This window comes from Capsicum annuum, chromosome 3, assembly GCF_002878395.1.
Source record: "Capsicum annuum cultivar UCD-10X-F1 chromosome 3, UCD10Xv1.1, whole genome shotgun sequence".
Lineage (NCBI taxonomy): Eukaryota > Viridiplantae > Streptophyta > Magnoliopsida > Solanales > Solanaceae > Capsicum > Capsicum annuum.
The window spans coordinates 60,697,772-60,711,574 of record NC_061113.1 but is presented as its reverse complement, the minus strand read 5'-3'; the positions used below and the strand labels follow the sequence as shown (position 1 = coordinate 60,711,574).

Sequence of the window (13,803 nt, the reverse complement as noted above, 5' to 3'; positions counted from 1 at the left end):
TTTTTGAACTTTATCTCTTTTCGCCAGTGAGCTCATCACTATAAGACCATGATGTGGCATAATTGCTTTGAGCTACTGGAATTCGATAATTACCATTCAGTCCTTTACCGCGGCATGCCAACCATCCCACTGCTATTAGCACCACAAAACACCCTTATTGCGGCGAGCTCCCAGGCGTTCTCTTCTCATCATGTTGTGTCTCATGCTTTCGTTAGCCCACTGTAATCCTTTGTATGATGTTTCCACTTAATTTAAGCCTTGTAAATCCTTCATGTATCATCATAATCATCTCACCAAGCCATATATAACATTACACACCCCAAATTAAAGCTCAAAACAACACATATTCATAACGACGAACTAGTAACTCAAGAGAACACTAGTTTTCTCATCTAGATTTTAAATGCTCAATTTGAACCCAAACTTGTGTGAAAATATCTTTAAACATTGTAAGAAAATACTTGGACACTTAGATGCTCATTTATTAACTCATTAAGCACATGAATCATCCTCAAAACAAGGCCAAATAAGGTAGGATAATGACATTAAAATGCATAAATACACCCAACGTCAATCCTATTCAAATTTAGTTATGCTAATAAAAGAGAAAAGGTTTTCAAATGAGATAGACCCCCAAGAGATAAGCGAGAACCCCCAATTGCTTAGCAGTTACACTCTATCCTGCTTTGTGGATGAAATCTTCTCTCCTTTTAGAATTATTTCCCTCACACACCTTTTTTGCCCTCTTTCATCAAGGAGGAAAGAATAATCTAAAAAGAATACAGAGACCTAAATTTCCATTAGATTCATTCCTAAGCTTGTTTTTTTGCAGGAAGATGATTAGTTCGAGAGTGCTGGAGGGAAGAGAAAGTGGTAAAAACCTCTCTTATTCAGTCACCAAGAAGTCAAACAACTCTTAACTCAGAGTGATCCGACCCCTTTGATGCTTTTTTAGTTGCATACCTCATCCATTATTCGGAGGTGGAAAAAAAGGTACTCACATTTTAATTCATATTAGGTCCCCAAAATGCTAAAATATGGGGGAACAAGAGTTGTCACAATAGAAAAAAGTAATAAATAAATGACAATAAGGAACCAATGACTCTCTCTTCTTAAATAACCTATATCCTTCACACTTAATCAACATTTGATAAATTATCCAACCCCGATCAATCTTAGGTATTGGTGGGGTGTTGATTCGTTAGCTAGTATTTGTTTAGTCATTCAAATAGTGACTGGTATTTTTTAGCTATGCATTACACACCTCATGTAGATCTAGCTTTCAACAGTGTAGAACACATTATAAAAGATGTTAAAGGGGGTTGATTGTTCCATTATATGCGTGCTAATGGGGCAAGTATGTTTTACATTGTGGTTCACCTTCATATTTTTCGTGGTCTATATCATGCCAGTTATAGCAGTCCTAGGGAATTTGTTCGGTGTCTTAGAGTTGTAATCTACCTATTAATAATTTTCATATCTTTTATAGGATATGTACTACCTTGGGGTTAGATAAAATTTTGGGGAGCTACAGTAATTACAAACTTAGCTAGCGCCACACCTGCAGTAGGAAATACCATAGTCACTTGGCTTTGGGGTGGGTTCCCCATGGATAATGCCACCTTAAATCATTTTTGTAATCTTTATTATTTACTCTCTTTTATTTTAGTAGGCACCAGTCTTCTTCTTCTGGTCGCATTACATCAATATGGATCCAATAATCCATTGGGTGTACATTCAGAGATGGATAAAATTGCTTCTTACCCTTATTTTTATGTAAAGGATCTAGTAGGTTAGGTAGCTTTTGCTATCTTTTTTTCCATATGGATTTTTTATGCTCCTAATGTTTTGGGGCATCCCGACAATTATATACCTGCTAATCCGATGTCCACCCCACCTTATATTATGCCAAGATGGTATTTCCTACCTATCTATGTCATCCTTCATAGTATACCTGACAAATTAGGAGGTGTAGCCGCAATATCACCAGTTTTTATATGTCTATTGGCTTTACCCTTTTTAAAAATTATGATGTACGTATTTTAAGTTTTTGCCTAATTCACCAAGAAATATTTTGGTTGCTTTTGGCAAATTTCTTACTACTAGGTTGGATCGGATGTCAACCTGTAAAGGCACCCTTTGTTACTATTAGACAAATTTCTCCTTTAGTTTTCTTCTTGTTCTTTGCCATAACGCATATTCTGGAATGAGTTGGAAGAGAAATTCCTAATTCTTACATGGATGAGACTGATCACACTTGATTAGAGATAAATTCTGACACCAATCATTCATGAGTGAGTATTAAACCAAGAATTTACAAGCGGATTAAGGAATGAAGGAGAGAAATTAGAAAAGTAAGAAAGAGATGGATTTTAAATTAGAGTAAGGGCACGCTCGAACATTCCTTTTCATGCTTTTGATTTTCTTACTTTGAATAAAGAGGAAAAAATAGATAAGCAGAAAGGATTTACACAAGACCACAAAGTGAGAGAGAGAGCCTTCGCTTACCTGCTTAACTATACCCTCCTATCATACTTATATAGCCTTTCCTTCAGTTAAATCCAGTTTTAGTTCTACTTCCAACTATCGATAGGAGAAGGCTTTTTTCTTACATACAGTGCTACATCTAGAGGTCTAGTCCCCTAGGACATTTGATATCTCTAGTCTGAGTTTGAGTTCTATTCAACAAGCCAGTTTTGTTAGATCGCTAACAGTCCCCATATTGTCCAGTAGCTCTATCATTTTATTACCTTAACCTTAGGCAAGCGAAAGACATAGGCTTGAAATTTAAGTTAAGGTATATCCATTCAAATTATTCTCTCTGATATTTTTATTATAGCTTAAACTTATATAGACTTAACTGGAGGTGCATGCTCAATTGGGGAGCAGCCTATAAAAGGTCTTTTCTAGAAATAAATGATTGCTACCCTTGTCCGTCACAGCACCACCCTTGAAGTTGAACTAAATTCTTGTGTAGCAAGTGACAACCATTTTAGTACCTTACTATATGTTTGACCTCCATTTTCTCTTCTCTCATATTTGTCCATTATTCTGATGGTGAAGGAAGAAATTATAAAAAATAATGGCAATAATGGAAACAAAGCATTCAGCAAGGCCTCCCAATCCAAGAACCTAATCAGGAATCTTCGTTCTCTTTTATGATGAAGAATGGAACTGTTTTCCTGTGTAAGCCTTTGGAAGCAAACAACTGTAAAAAGGAAAAATAGAAAAGTAGTCTAAGTATAGATAAGGTAAAAACATGGGCAATCCTACGTATTCGATCTAGTGATCTCACTTGCCCCCAAAAAAATCATAATGGATCATTGTGACTATGCATAGACTACTGCACACTAAAACAGATAACTGTGAAGAAGAAATACCCTATTCCATTGATCGTCGACCTGTTCGATAGATTGGGGAAGGCCAAGTTCTTCATAAAGGTAGATTTGCACAAAGGATATTACCAAGTGCGCATAGCTGAAGGAGATGAGCCCAAGACCACATGCGTAAGAAGGTATGGAGCATTCGAGTGGCTCGTGATGCCATTCAGTAAGGCACCAGCCACATATTGCACTCTTATAAATAAAATTTTCCAGCCATACCTTGATGAGTTCATGGTGGTATACTTGGATGACATAGTCATTTATAGTAATACCCCAAAGGAGCACATGGAGCATCTACGTAAAATCTTCTAACTTCTTAATTTTACATCAAGAAAGAGAAGTGTTCATCCGTTAAGGAGGAGGTAGACTTCTTGGGGTATGTCATAAGCCAAATAAATATGGATGAGGCCAAGCTATTTTCCATAAAGGAGTGGGAGGTGCCCACTTCTATGACCGAGTTGTGTACATTTCTATGGCTCGTGAACTACTATCATTGATTTATTTAGAAAAGGGTATTCTACCATTGTTGCACCCAAAAAAGAACCATCCTTGGGAGTGGATGGAGAGCTTCCAAAGAGCCTTTGAAAAGTTGAAGGCCACCTCTATGTGCCAAAATGGGGGAACTTAAGGCGCACTTTTGTAAAAAAAATGTAACAATACAAAGTGGGATGGTCATCCGAGGCAATAAGGCACGCGATCACTCTTAGATTTGGCATATTATTGGCTGCAAATGAGAGAGGAGTTTGAAGGCTACGTGCGGACTTGTCTTATTTTCCAATAAGATAAAGTGGAGAACAAAGAGCCCGATGGACTTCTAAAACCTCTACCAGTGTCGGAGCGACCATGGGATAGTGTTACGATGGACTTCATCATAGCACTACCATTTTTTGATTCCATTATAGTCTTGGTTGATAGATTCTCGAAGTATGCAATCTTCATTCCCGCATCACCAAATTGCAAGGCCGAAGAAATAGCTCCTTTCTTCCTTAAGAACGTGGTAAAGTATTGGGGACTACCACAGACTATCATAAGTGACTGAGACACGTATTTCAAGGGTCTATTTTGGATGAATCTCTTTCCACTCTTGGGTTTAGAATTGCACTTCTCCACGAGTTTCAACTCGGTCGGGTAAATGCCATACCTAAGTCATACTTGAGGCACTTTGGGAGTGCAAACCAGTGGGATTGGTCTAGGCTTCTTGATGTGGCACGATTCTCCTATAAATTACAAATGAGCGAAGCTAGGGAAAGAACTACATACTCCCCATACTTTGGTGAGTTCTTATAAAGGCAAAAGTCCCGAAGCATATCACTTGGCCAGGACTTGGGAAGAATATACCGACACTGCCCGCTCATAGATAGAGAAGGCTACATAGAAGATGAAGAGGTTCGTGGATAAGAAATCAAGGACTTATTGGTAGATCAGCTATCTCACACTCTAGTCTTTCATTGATATTTTCTTTCCCTCGCTCTATGAGGATGCGTGCCTATCCAGAACGTGCAAAGTAAAATAGTGGTAGATCAACAGGATAGTATGTCAAGAATTCTAGTCCAATTGTTGTGTTTTGTGAAAAAAAAATCCCTCTAACACCAGTAAAAATTCAAATATCTGTCCTACATTCATTCATGAAGGTACTCCTAATGGGTTAAAGACCATATCAACAGATCTTCTATCTTGTAAATAAGGCATATCTTATCTAGGCAAAATTTGGGAATGATACCCTTATTTCCGAGTCTTCCGGCTACTTTATCGCCTACTTTGATTTCACCTTTTTGTGAAATATATACATGAACAGTTTTAGGATTCTAACTAGAACCACCCTTTTTCTAGGTCCACCTCACATCAATAACCAGTCCCCTACCACCAATCGGTAATTTGTGATAAGTTTCTTTTGAAGTAGATACCTGAATACTAAGTATAGCTTGTAACAATCTATCTTCTGGGGCATACGATGATTCTTTCATGACCTGGGGTTTTAATTTACCTACTAAAATATCACCCATATCTACCTAATATCCCAGCATCACAATTCCATTATTGTCTAAATTGCGGAGTAAATGGGCTTCTAAATTTGGTATTCAATTAGTGACTTTTTCAGGGCCTTGACTTGTCACATGAGTCAGAATTTCATATTTTTGTATGTGAAAAAAAGTATAAATATCTTCATATACCAAACGCTCGCTAATATGTACTGCATCTTCATAATTGTAACCCTCCCATGGCATATAAGCTACAAATATATTTTATCCCAAAGCAAGTTTGCCACCAACCGTAGCAGCACCATCCGGTAAAATTTGTACCTATTTAATGCATTTACCCTGAGGAACCTGGAGTTTTTGATGCATGCAAATTTTTTCATTGGAACGTTGATATATAACTAATGGAATGCTTAGAATATTTCCATTACTCGCTAAAAGAATCTTGTCAGTATTGGTATAAACGACCCTTCCCTCACATTCGGATATAGCAAGAGCCCCCTAATTTAGAGCTGCTTATCCTTCCAACCTAGTTCTAATAATGCATTTCTCAGAGCGAGAAAGAGGAACTGCTTGACGTTGCATATTAGAACTCATTAAAGCTCGATTTGCATTATTATGTTCGATAAAAGGAATAAGGAAAGTTCTAATAGAAAAATATTGAAAAGGAAAAATATTTCAAAGATGAACCTGCTCCCATGCAATAGTCAATAATTATTGAGGGTATCGAGCTGGAACAACCTGTTCTTCTTGAATATCCTGGTTTAAGGCTAAAGAATTTCCTGCCTCTACCATATAGTGTCCATCTCTACCTGGTGATAAACAAAGCATTTGTACCCCGGTTGACCTTTGAGAAATTTCATAAAAGGGGCTTTTTAAAGACCCCAATAACCTATCCTTGCATGAATTCCCAAGAATCCAATAAGTACAATATTGATTCCTTCAGATGTGTCAATTGGGAAAATACGTCCATAGTGACTAGGATGGATATCTCGTATCCGAAAACTAACATTGTGACCTGTCAGTCCTCCAGGGCCTAAATAACAACATTTTCTCCCATGAACTATTTGTGTGAATGGATTAGTTCGATCCAAAACTTAAGATAATGAGTGTAAACCGAAAAAGGATTCATCAGTAGTTGTTAATGGAATTAAGGTTACCAAATTCTAAGGTGTCAGTATCAATTTATGCCAAATTTCTCTACATATAGTCCCCCAAACCACATTTTCTAAACGAACCAGAGCCAATCCAAATTGATCTTGAAAAATATATACTATAGAACAAATACGTTGATTTTTCAAATGATTCATATCATTAAGTGCACCCATTCCAAATTTCAGCCCAATAAAATAAATGGTGGCTGCCAATATATCTTGTGGTAAGAAAAATATATTGTTTTGAGGTATATCAAGGTTCAGTCTTCAATTTATATTTCATCGACCAATCCTTCCTAACTCACATCTTTGTTGAAAGAAATTTTTTGTAATTTATGGTCTAATTAGACAACATCTTACTTCGAACATAGGAATTTCAAAGAGTCAAATTCGAGAAAAAGCACTGATTGTATGGGAAATCCTTCAAGAAGTTATGTAGGGACATCTTGTATTGCTGAATAGAGCACCCACTCTGCATAGATTAGGCATACAGGCATTCCAGCCATTTTATTAGAGGGGCATGCTATTTGTTTACATCCATTAGCTTGCAAAGTATTCAATGCTGATTTTGATGGAGATCAAATGGTTGTTCATGTACCTTTATCCTTGAAGGCTTAAGTAGAGGCTCATTTACTTATGTTTTCTCATATAAATTTTTTGTCACTGGCTATTGGGGATCCCATTTTCATACCAACGCAAGATATGCTTATTGGACTCTATGTATTTTTTAGCAGAAATCATCGAGGTATTTGTGTAAATAGATATAATCCATGTAATCGCAAAAACTATCAAAATCAAAAAAACAAGTGAAAATAGTTACATGGGGGTTTTCTTGAGCCTATGCTTATGGTACCTAATATAATTCTATGATATCGTGGGACTTTGGGACTCTCCAATTCAGTTAGGTACATAGTTTTGGAATTTATACGCAAATCAATATCAATAAAAGGAATTTTATAGTCACCGACTCAAACCCATTGTTGAATCCTACTCAGCGGAATATGGAGGTACTTATGGCAGAACAGGCTAATCTGGTCTTTCACAATAAAGCGATAGACGAAACTTCCATGAAATAACTTATTAGTAGATTAATAGAGAGCTTTGAAATGGCATATAAATCACATATCCTGGATCAAGTAAAAACTCTGGGGTTCCAACAAACTACTGCTACATCCATTTCATTAGCAATTGATGACCTTTTAACAATACTTTCTAAGGGATGGATCATTCAAGATATTGAACAACAAAGTTTTATTTTGGAAAAACAACATCATTATGGGAATATACATACGGTAGAAAAATTATGTCAATCCATTGAAATATGGTATGCTACAAGTGAATATTTGCGATAAGAAATGAATTTGAATTTTAGGATGACTAACCTTTTAATCCATTTTATATAATGTCTTTCTTGAGAGCTAAAGGAAATGCATCTTAGGTACATTAATTAGTACGTATGAGAGGATTAATGTCGGATCCTCAAGGATAAATTATTGATTTACCTATTCAAAGCAATCTGCGCGAAGGACTCTCTTTAACAAAATACATCATTTCTTGTTACAGAGCCTGTAAAGGAGTTGTGGATACTGTTGTACGAGCATCAAATGCTGAATATCTTACTCGCAGACTTATTGAAGTAGTTCAATACATTGTTGTACGTCGAACAAATTGTGGCACCATCCGGGGTATTTCTGTGAGTCCTCGAAATGGGTTGATGTCAGAAAGGATTTTTAGTCAAACATTAATTGGTCACGTATTAGCAGATGACATATACATGGTTTTGTGATGTATTGCCACTATAAATCAATACATTGGCATTGGACTTGTCAATTGATTTATAACCTTTCGGACATAACTAATCTCTATTCAAACTCCCATTACTTGTAGGAGTACATCTTGGATTTTTTTATTATGTTATGGATGGAGTCCTACTCATAGCGACCTGGTTAAGTTGGGGGAAGCTATTTTTGATAATAATCAGTTTTGGGTTATTATCAAAGATAGTTTTTATCCTGGTATTAGTTGGAGTTCCTAAGTTTACATGAATATGATTTTCACCAATGTCCAGTGTTTTCAAATAAACATGGAATAGGGATAGAATAGTAGCCTTTGTAGTGAGATTGAGATTTGTATATTGTTTTTTATACCAATCAAGAGTGTCCAATTCTTTAGTTAACCCTCTATGTTTAATGACGCCCTCGTGACCTTCTTTAAACAGACAATAATTTTTTTTTATCATTGTACTCTTATGTGTTCCCCGCCAAAAATCTTTTTCAACGATCGCTCAAGCACTTTCACAAAACAAGACACCAAAGTGTATCATATCTCACACCATCCCAATAGGTTTCAAAGCAAGCAGTACGGCGCAATGGAGGAGCCTATTCATTATCGTCTTTGTTTGTGAATATTAATGTGTCCTGTCTTCATGTTGTATTATTCCCATTGAATGTGACCAAAATATAATTCAAGTGTCTTTATAGAGAAGAGAGAAATCATCCTCTAAGATAGTCAGGGATAAATTGCTCTATAGAACAGGGAACAAGAAGGAAAGTCAAAAACCCCGATAAGAAAAAAGAATTAGATGTGGTCACTGATCGCGACTTAGATCTGATGGTGGAGTACTATTTAACTATAATGAGATAGGCATCATCGAATCGAAGGCTAAATAGAAAGCATTCCCCCAGTTAAGAGTGCTTCTGCCCTACCAATAGCTCTCTGGTCTCCCCATGTGCTCATGTTACTTAACTAAAAACCATAAAAATGATGACGTGGAAACCCTTCGTGACTGTAATTGTACGTTTTTTTCTTAAGAGAAACAACCTCTGAATCTGGTTTTGACATTAGGATAGGAGCAAAATCAGCAGCTCGATAGAAAGCTTTCCCGGCCGCCATGGATGACTTAGAGAACCTTTATGTCATCGTTCGCCTCTGAAATCATGGGTTTTTGAAAATGAATTTTTTTTATTTTCATATATCCATTTTTCATATAGATCTATGGGTACACTGATCTCCGTGTGATATTTTTTTTGTCATTTTCTTTATACTCAATTTCTACTCATCAGCTTGAAAAGAAGCCTCTCTTAAGTTCAAGAGTTTAGAAAGGCTCTTGTCATGGGAAGGAGCTCAGACTTCCTTAGGAGAAGATAATCTAGAACGATTTTATGTACGGGACTTGGTCATTATATAGACTCAATCTAGAGAAAATAGGGCAATAAGTTGTTAGAATGACTGAGGTTGCCGATTTGCCCTATGTAAACTAACCTTAGTGTCCACATCATGGGAAAAAGCTTTTTGAATCAATAAAGAAAGCCTATTGAATCATCTTTTGGGAATAGAAGGGGAAAGGGAATATGCCAATGAACTTATTGAATGGGACAAAGCTGGAGATGGCAAGGTTATTTATCAATGTTGTGGCATTACCAAAGTTGTATGTACTTGCATTTATTTTCTGCTATTATCATGCTTTGATAACACAGAATCAATAGTTGACACGCACAAAATAGAATAGAAAGAAGGGCTCTTTGAACGACTCTGGTACTATCTCATCCACTGCTCTAGCTAATTGTCCCCCCTTTCCAAGTATGATTTCAATCTTATGTATGGTCTTGCCTAAGGGCATATCATTTGTAATAGATTCTTCTTTTGATCTATTCCCAAACTCTTTTTCGAGCTTCTTCCAAAGCATAGAGCTTTCTGGATATAGATGAAAATATCTATAGAGATGGATCTTATATATATCATAGAATGAAGTAGCACAAGGGTGGATATATATATATATATATTAATCCAAATCTTTTGAATCACTCATGTTATGATCATCTACATCCTGGGTATTCTCGTTCCGTTATCTGGCTTATATTCTTCATGTAGCATTCAGATTGAATGACTCTATAAAATTACGTCGATACTTTCACATATTATGGGTAAGGTAGGAGATATCTCTATTTTTTCCCTGGGGAAATCTTTTGAATTCCCACTACTTAGCTTTCAATTCACCTCTGACCATTAAATGAAATGTGAATAACCCATCCTACTCTCTTTGAAAGAAGGGGAGCTTCTGATTCTGTCGGTGCTTGAAAGAATTTTTTTCTCCATATTACTATATCTCATCAGTCAATAATTTTATATGAGGAACTACTAAACGCGATCACTTGATGCCCTTACTCTTCAATTTTCTGTTGAGGTCTATCTTACAGAGGTACTCAAATTGGATCAGTGATTGATTTTTAGGTTTTATCGTAAACCTAATTTGTTATTTCAAATTACGTTAATCAATAGTTCAAACCGCACTCAAAGGTAGGGCATTTCCCATTTTTATAGGAACTTATGTACCAGATGGAATGGTATCTCCAATTAGAGACCCTCCGGGATATAAAATATATCTCTTCTCACCATCCCTATAATGTATGAGACAAATGTATGCATTTCGATTAGGTTCATATTCTATTGTTATGATTCTATCATATATGTCTTTTTCGTTCTATCGAAAATTGATTTTACGGTAGACACTTATAACCTCCCTCTCTATGCCTTGCGGTAATGATTCCTATGGTATTATGACCTTTACCATAATGATGTTGTCCATGGATCAAATTATTTATGGATTGGATTTCACTTGACTGTCTACAGTTCCTTGTGTGTGCTCGGGCTAGAAGTTTTGTATAAATGTATTGCCATACTATTAAGTATTTTGATTGTTGTTCTTTTCTTTCGTTGAGGTAGAATAGAATAGCCTGGTTAAATCGTAATGATCATACATCTATAATGCATTGTGTGTTCCAGAATAGGTCTCATTCTTCTACTCTTTCCCGGAAGTCGATGACTATTCTTAGCTATTACCTTGACACCAAAGAAGAGTTCGACCCAATGCTTTATATTTGTCCCATTAGATCCTAATTCGACATTAGAAGTATATTGATTTTTTCCTAATAACCAAATTATTTTGTCTATAAATACTGCACATTAGATTCCATCTATAAATCAATTTTCTTCCCTGTGAGTGAAAGTATCAATAAGAATGCTAGTTCTTACTGTTCATTATGATATAAATATACCACATCAATTCTTTATGTATGGACGATTAGATACCATTGATACAGATCCAATTCAAATAGACTTATTAGAGGGCCCTATTGGCGTGCATCTAGAAGGAATTGAATCTGTGAATTCGCTAATTATGAGTTGGGTGCTTTAACCAATCAGCCACAGATGCAAAAAGACTCATCGAGTGAAATAGGTTTTGGAATTCCTTCTCAAGCTTCTATTTCTTCCGTTAAAGGGGATTCGAGAAAATATAAAATAGGAGAAAAAATTTTTAGAACGAACAAGATACGGGTTAAGAAGGGGGAGTTAGAAAAGTTAGACAAGATTGGAATGGGCATAGGAACATGTAATGATGTACCAGATCGGCTAATGCTCCCAGGTTGATGCAATGTCTTCCACTAGTTGACTGAAGACTTGATTATTAGTATATCAATTAGTTCAGTATGGATTGAAATAGGATCCGGTTCGACAGAAAGCTTTTGAAAATGCAGTGCACCCAGGTAAATAAGGAATAAGATGAATATAGAGGTTAAATGATCATCCCACACCCAAAAGGTGCCCCACATAGTTTTTCCCTAAAACCCCTCAGTAACTAAGGAAAAAAAACATAGAAAAAAAAACCTATTTTGATACCGGTTCTGGAAGAGCGAAGAAAAAGGGGATGTTTTGTTAATAGGAACAAAAGAGTGTTTATAGCCATACCGATATAAACAAGAATACTCATCTGAGCCGCAGGAACATGTACATACAGAATACGAGAATTTCCACTTTGTTGAACATCTAGTGGTGCTACCCAAAGACTTAAATGAATAGCCATCATTGTTAAGAACAACTGAGATCCAATGTGAATTCGCGCGTAGATTCTGATCTTTGACATCAAAAAAGAAGGTTGTAATAACAAAATACGCATGTGAGAATTTGGTCTTAACTAGTGGAAAAATAAATACATGTATCTATATTCAATATGCAATCAAAGGATTTCTCCCCAAAAAAAGAGAAGAAGTCCCTTGCTTTCTTTTTGCTCCACTCGTGCATGGCACTTCTTGCTCGAAGAGCGGTATACCAAAAAAATCCTTATGGAGACTACCTTACTTAAGTAATTATTTTTATTCTTATTCTTTCTTAGTTGTAGTTCCTATATTGGTTTTATTATTTTTGGGTTTCTTAGGGCCCTCCGTATTCAGAACGGTCCGCCTAGCCACTATGAATGAATATTACGTCAATAAAGTAAGTTGTTCTTTAAGTTATGCCCTTAATAAGAAGATAGGGTAGCAATATAAATTCTTGTGAGTGCATTAAGTAATTTAAACAGATACTCGCTGGTCTAAATTGTGCAGGATAGAGCCCTGGCCTTGGAAGCCATCTATTCAAGCTTTCCCAGTCCTTTTTTATTATTTTTTATCAGACTTTCTATATCCATATGATATGATATGTCTTTCAATATTCCTAACCTGGGTTTGTGTGAAGCATGAGAACATGAGCAATCACAGTCTTTCGCTACTCGTGTGACCCTGCCTTATGGCTTTAGAAGGGCCTAAAATGCATAATGATTCAATTTCTGAAATATATAACTATAAAGAAAACGGCCTTCTCTTGATGTTCTCTTTCTTTCTCTCTCCTGACTATTGACATAGCAAATTCTAGTTCTATTGAGTGTGATACCCGCCCTATATAAAGTGGTTTTTGAAAAGGTCTTTAAAGGACTGTTTGTCTCCAATTCCAAAAGGTTTAATGAATGGGTTTTTTTTTGTCCTACCACTCATGAAAATATAGACTATATAGGGTTGTCCACATTGGTTCAAATACCATTTTATCTACTATTTTATATAGACTATATAGCCTTTTTGCTGTCACCACTTACCTAGATCGATAAGGCTAGTTTTCTAGCGAGATTCTATATTGAATTAAGGCTTTGAATCCCCTCTCCTCTCTCTATAACTAGAAAGGTAGGTACCCTGAGTTTAGAGCCACTTCGATTTAGGATTTTAGAACATCAATCAGATTAGAAACTGAATCCTAAAGTGACTTCGAAACAAGTTTGAGAGCTTAGATCGAAAACCTTTCCTGTCTAGTGTCAGTTGATCCTTTAGTGTCTGCACTAACTAAATTGAAAGTAATATTCAAAAGATAATATTAGGCTCGGGGAGGATCAAAAGACTGATTCTCGGTCCCCTAAAGTTAGAAAGCTGGTTAGACTGCAATCTATGCCTATGGAAAGAAAAGTCACAAAAAGCGATCCATATGATC

General features: G+C 36.1%; 1 pseudogene; it reads right to left on the bottom strand.

Annotated features, from left to right (window-relative positions):
• Nucleotides 1-11,683: 11,683 nt before the first annotated feature.
• On the bottom strand, nt 11,684-12,466 carry LOC124896660 (annotated as a pseudogene).
• Nucleotides 12,467-13,803: the final 1,337 nt, after the last annotated feature.